The following is a 7440-nucleotide window of genomic DNA, read 5'->3' on the forward strand; positions in this document are numbered from 1 at the left end:
TTAAAAACGAAATGTTAACCTTCTATACTCATTAATACTATCTATCTTACTATGCCATCTTAACCTTCTTAACAATATATTATACTTACCGAAAAAAAAATTGCCGTTTTAAACAAAATGGTTATTTATGCATCCGTTTAATATACCATGAAAATAGCTGCGACTGAGTTTATAAATGGTGAAATTCACTGTGAGATTGCGTGTTAAAAGTAACAGTATTGTTATCTTGAATACTTTTATGAGAATAGAAGATTTGAAAATCACTCTATTAGGAACCATTATGATATTTAGAATAGTAGAGAAACATTTAAGGAAATGTATTATTTCCCACTTCCACTCATCCATTTCTTCGCTATATAATAATCTACCAATAGTTTGTAATGGATGGGCTGCTAGATTTAATTTATTTATTTCCATTATTAATTTTATTAATGTTCATTATTTAATTAATTTTATTTTCATTTCATAATTTTTTTTCTCAGATAATAGTGTCTTTTATGAAACAAATAGAGATGATTTTCCCCATTCCACTACTACAACTTCCCATTCATCAACAGTTTTAAGTTTACATTTTTTTTTTCAATAATCTAAGCTAGCACGAATATAACATATCCCCCTCCCTCAATTTATTTCATAGTGCATCTAGTTTCAGAATGGGATTTCTCTGCTTTATATAATGTACATTAAAAGGGAGAATCTCTTGAATGAAATTCGGAAATCAGTACTATATCATTTTCACAATATGAGATAATATGTGCAATTGATTTTTATATATTTCTATACCTATTTATCTTTTAAGGAGAGTGGAAGATCTCATTGCATTTTTGCGAATTATTCACTTGCAGTTATGATATTTTATATGCATATGTATAAAAATATAAATAAGTAAATTTCTTAAGAACTTTTTAAAACACAAAGTATTTTTTAATTAAAAATTGTTTCAAAGTTTCAAAAACTCCAAAATGTTCTAGGTGACCTAATTTTTTATTTTTTCTACTGTTTTTTTTTTTTTTCTTTATTATCTGATAAAATTTATTTGGAATAGAAATCGATATGTTTTTTTAATTCCACTTTAAAAAAAAAACAAATCAATGTTAATTTATTTTTATATGTTAATTATTTTTAAATCTTTTTATGCATACCTACTGAATATTTATAAAAGTTTTATTTTTTTTTAAATCAAATTGACTTTTAACTTTTCACTACGTAAATAAACTCAAAACTAAAACTGCGTACCTAGTTTTCATTTTATGTTTAATCGGAATCTCCGCTGGAATCTCTTTAAAAAAAGTTTTGTAGTACGAGTTTTTAAAAAGAAGTTTTGAAAGTTCGATTTTTTTAAAAATTTCATATAGTATTTCACAATGAATATTTCATCAATATTATGTACATATTGACCTCTGGTAAGTAATGGATTTTTTTTTAATTTATAAAATATTAGTGTATATTAATAATATAAAGCCTCTCATTTATTCATTTATTAAGTCAATATTGCAAGTTAAATTGTGTTATCTTCATTTAATTCCAAAATTATATTATTTAAGAAAATAAATAATTACTATTCGAGACATGTAGTAACTTCCATGATATGATTAATTTGCATTTTTTCCTAATATACAATTTTTAATAACAAATTGCAATAATAAAAAAATGGCAAAATCTTTATTTCCATATCTTTAATTATTCTTTTTTTGAAATTTTTGAATTTTTATTTTAATTAATTAAAAAATAAAGGAAATTTCGTAGTTTCTCTTTTACAATTGTCGAAAACATTTGGGAGCAAAAGCTATTTGAACATTAACAGAAAATTCAAAAAAATATTTTTTTTAATTACAGAAGTTTTTTGCTTTAGACGTTTTTGATCGTTAATAAATATTTAAAAACCTTTTATCTTGTTTCACAATAATTTTTCATTTTTAAAACAAAATTCAAATAGTTTTTGCTTTTTCTGCTCATTTAACATCCTGGGGGTTTTTTTTCCATTTTTGGTAATTACGATAATATCCTTCGGTTCATTTTTTCATGTTTAGTAAGTTTCAGTATAAAGCATGCGTTTCGTAGAACTTTTGAAATTTTTTTTTTTGCTTATGATTAAGGGAGAATCATTAAGTAATTTTTTTTAAGTGCGTTCATTTTTGAATACCGCTGCTCCTTTCATGATATAATTTCATATATAAAAGTAGAAACGCAGAAATAGTGAAATGCGTAGCATAATGAGCAGAACGTGATAAATCTTCCAAAATAGTAAGATTTATATATCCATTAAAATTTAAAGATTGAAAACATCTTCTGAGGAAGCCCTTAAACGCAAGCTGCGCAAAACATTTAGTTGAAATTTTTAGCAATCATTGATCCCGCTGAGCTAAAAGATCCAAAGACGACTAGTATCATATAATGCTGAAGTGACTGATTTTCTGAAAGACGGACAACGAATCAGAAACCGGAACTTGCGCGGTTAATATAAGATTTCTGATTACTTTAGCATTAACTTTCATTAAAGCATGAGTTTCGATAGAATTCAAAACAGTATTATAGAACTTGCTTATTATTAGAAGATGATTATATCAGATGTTATGTAACGTAAAAAGTGGGAAGGTGAATTATCTGTAGTTAATTTTTTTTTAATTAGATCCAGTTCTGTTTATGAATAATTTAAAAATTAGCTAATGTGGTGCTTTTTTTCCAGATTCATACACTTTCAAATTCCTTCTTACTTAATCGAAATCTGAAGTGACTTTTCAGTTCTGACTACTTCCAGGTAAATTCATGTAGATACTTATCGCATGGTATTTTTGTTGAAATGATGAAATTAGAAGTTTCAAAATAAATGAATTTGTTTTTCATGATTTTCTTATAAATATTTTTTCGAGAATTCCATAGATAACGCAAACGTAGTTTAAAGACCCTGTGTTATCCATTGCAAGATTGAAAAAAAAACGCAATATATATATATATATATATATATATATTGCGTTTATAATATCCAGAGATTATGTAATAATTATGTTTATCAGGTAATATTCATCTCCCTCTCTCTCTCTCTCTCTATATATATATATATATCTCCTATGTCATCAATATATCTATATGTCATCAATATATCTCCACCCGTTTATTAAATATAATTTAATAAACGGGTGGAGATATATTGATGACCTACTTTTGATTAACTTCGACAATACTAATATTATTACTAATTGCTATCCAAAAGATTTAATTCTAAAAGATACAAATATAAATCAACTTGAGGCTACCTTTCTAGATTTAAAAATCGAAATTGCTAATGATAAAACAATAGTTGGTATATACGATAAAAGGGATGATTTCAACTTTAAAATAACAAAACTATGTAACTACCATTCCAATCTAAACTCTAAAATTTTCAAAAATCTTATTTTCTCACAAGTTAACAGGATCAAAAGGGTTTGCAATAATAAAAATTCTTATATTGAAGCATCAAATATCCTCCTTAAAAATTTAATTAAAAATGATTTTCCTAGAAATTACTGTAATGTCAATTTTTTAATTAAACAAGGTATGGTTTGGGATTAATCTTTTGGCTTAAATAAAAATAGAAATTTACTTGCATATTGGATCACTCAATAGATGGCGCTGGGTGCCTACCTCTGTTTACATAATTTACCGTTAACTTTCAAAAACAGGAAATCACAATCGATTGTTTAAAGTTTCGTTCACTGTTGGATGGTATGTCTTGGCCTTTTCGTTTTTAATTTTAATTTTAATTTTAATGCTGTTTTTGTTTTTATTGTTATTGTTTTTATTGTATTTTTACTTTGTGGTTTTTTTCTAATTTGTTATTTTGTATTTCCTTTCTGTTAAAATGGTATATCTCTTGAGCATAATTTCGGGGGATTTTCGGGTCACGAGGAATCATTATTAGACTTAATGTCTGTATGTCCTCACAGAAAAAATCCCTTTATTTGAATCCCTGCCTGAGGGTGACCCTTGAAAAAGTCTTCAGGCCGGATTCTTTTTTAATATTTTTTAATAATTTTTTTGGTTTAATTTTTATTTGGTTTTTGTTTTTCCTATTAACTTGATTCTAATACTTTTGTATGTATATATATATATATATATATATATATATATATATATATATATATATATATATATATATATATATATATATATATATATATATATGTGTGTGTGTGTGTGTGTGTGTGTGTATGTGTTCGGCCTGTGTGTTTTGGCGTCCTATCAAAAAATTTGTTTGACTTAAAACTATCAAATTTGGCTGATATATTTTGGAAGATAAGAAAGTGCACCTCAACGTTATTTTTTCAAAATATTTATTAAAAATTAAGTGAAATTTAGAACATTTTTCCATTATAACATCTAGAAATATTATTACACAAAATTGATTTTTACACAGATATAAAAAAAAATTTTAATGTCTTTTTAATTCTTTTAATTTAATGTTCGAACAATTTCTTCATAGTTATTTTTTTTTTCACTTTTTGGATTCAGATTTTTTTCTTTTTTTTTGGTAAAGTTTCTGGCTATAGATTCTATTGTTAAACTGACATGCAGAATTATTCCCTCAGAAATTTTATCGCGCGATTTTCTTTCATTATTGAAAGCTAAGAAAGTATTCTACCTAATATTTGTGTTGTTCATTTGAGGAATAAGAAGGTGAAGTTGCAATACGAGTAATGTTATTGGATAAATGAATTTGATCATTACTTTTCAATAGCGATTTGATGTCATATGACCATTAGAAATGCTGTTGTTCACCTTAAATAAAAAAAGGTATAAGTCTATTACAGCAACACTACTTCAAAGTCTAAGACAATTTAATTCTTAGAAATGTTATCTTTCTTGGATACAGACAATGAACATTAATTCACGAAAGAGTAAATTACTTTTAAACACAGCGAATATTCCCGTCGAAAGAGCTGGTCAACAAATACGTATAAATGCTGCAACTACTATGTTATATGTATAAAATTATCATTATTCGTTATCTTATTTTGAGATACGATAAATACTTTTGAATTACATTGCTCAAAACAATTAAAGGATATTGTATAATGGCATAAGCAAAGTCTTTTTGCATGAAATGGAAGAAGAGAGTTACAAATGCATTTTTTCCCAAACTTTGCAGTATGCATATTTTGAGTCTGACGTCGAAGGCGACGCTTTAGCAGCAGCGAATTTGGTTTGGCTTTCAAGTTAATGTAAGACAAAGCAAAAAAGCATGATCGACATTCAGTAAGCTCGTTGTTTCGATGCGTGCGATGTCTCAAAGAAGTCATTTAATCGAGTCAGAAACTTGGTGTTGACCGGTTAGAGGGGGGCCAACACAAGCTAAAATAGAAGAAGCCATTGAAATGTCACAAAGTGTAATTTCCAATATCTGGAACCGTTTTGGGAGACTGAAAATGTAGATCGAAGCTCAGGTCAAGGGCGTAGACGTGCAACAACGCTCAATGAAGTCCTTTATTTAATGCTAACGGCTCGGAGACAGCGAAATATGAATGCCACTCTTCTTCAACAGCACCTCCGTTCGGCTACTGGCACCACAGTTTTGACACAAACTGTCCGAAACCGCCTTAACGCTGTAGGTGTGTATGCTCGCCGACCAATGGTGTGTGTCACGTTAACACACAACACAACACCGCTTCGTGCCCCTGCAACTATAATCCTCTGGTTATTTATACCGTGTAATGACCTTGAAGTGGAAAAGGCATGGAAAGACGCTCCTATTCCATCCATCCCTGTGACTATTGTTCGACGTTTGACATTTATTGATTGAAATTTGGTTAGGGGATTTTAATATTGGATGGAGAAAACGCCGAAAGCAATGAGCTGTTTGAAATAAAAATGGGAAGTAGCTTTGGAATGAAATTAGGGGTACAGACTACTAGACAATCATGATTAAAAATGTTGATATGTAAAATCATTGATATTAAACATTTCTAGAAGATTTTTGAGCATCCAAAAACATGAATGAATGAAATCATCATTATGTATAAGTTTTTATTCCGATTTTTTAAATAAATGTCTTTTTTATGGATTTCTCTGTGTTTGTCATTATTAATGTTTCATTTGTTATTTCATTTATGGATGTACTGACACATTTTGATTCTCAAAAACGTTTTAGCTGCTCCGTGGATACTAATACACAAAAACAATTCGAAATTCATTTGCGACGAAAACGTTTTATGTCTTAATGATAATCCATATATTTAACAAATATATTTTGTTGCATTTTGATTATTTTAAAATAATTAGATCTCTATTTTTTAAAAAAAAAATTGAGTCCTTTAGTACAGGTACACTGTATCTCGCAAATAAAGGTTTGGTTTCTTCTTCAGAGCATGAGATTACTTTTTCAAATTTGAAAAAAAATTGAGGATGTCATCTTCATTCAAAGCATTTAAATCAGACATTTCCTAATAAATGCATTCCTACTTATTCTCTTATATTTATTATTAATATTTTATTTTTCACATAAAAATAAATTTTGGATTGAAAAAATACTTGTTTATACTAATTTTAATATTCCTTTATTTATTAGCTCTCACTGATTTAGAATGTTGAGACTTTTAAGTAAGATGGTGTAAATATTTAATGTATATTAAATCAATCACGTGTCATAAATAATAGTATCGTGTCAAACAAAAAATAAAAGATTAAAACCAACAAGCTTTTTCTAAAGACTTATTATTTGTCTATTTTGTTTTCCATTGCAACTCTGATTTAAATGAATAAACATGAATTACATCTGAAGTATGAATTTATATACATCATTGACATACAATGAATTTATTACACATTTGCAATATATTCAATATTATGAAATAATACAACAGAGTAAAATCAAAAATTTCCAAGCAAGCTCAATACAATAAGAGATTTTTATTACGTTGTAATAAATTGCTTGGAAATTTTTGGAAAATAGAAGTGCTCATATCACATATCGAATATCCAACGGAAAAATAAATTCTTTAAGTTTAAAAGAAATTACAGCTTGCTGGACCATTCAGTATATTGCATCCAAATTTTTAAAAATGTAAAAATAATTGATAAAACTCAAACAATATTGAACAGCAATAATAAAATCCTTTTCTGAAAGTGTAAAATTCATTTCAGAAATGTAGAGAAATCTAAAATATCTCTTCCAATTTCTACAATTTTCTATGTTAATTGAAAAATTAAATCAAGTGATTTTTTTTTTTTTGCGTCATCAGTAAATGTTTGAAATGAAAGTCTATTCTAAAAATGGAATTTGCAATAGAATGTTTCATATAAAGCATTGATAGCTTGGTATGTCAGCTAATTTGAAACAAAATGCTTAAGAAATATATAGGGCCTCGCCTATTAAAACAATTATGCATTAGTTTGTAATGATTAAACTAGAATCCGCTGATAAAATATTTGAGATATTCTATGAGAATTCTTTATTAGAGATAT

The sequence above is a fragment of the Argiope bruennichi genome, chromosome 5, assembly GCF_947563725.1.
Source record: "Argiope bruennichi chromosome 5, qqArgBrue1.1, whole genome shotgun sequence".
In the NCBI taxonomy this organism is placed as follows: Eukaryota; Metazoa; Arthropoda; class Arachnida; order Araneae; family Araneidae; genus Argiope; species Argiope bruennichi.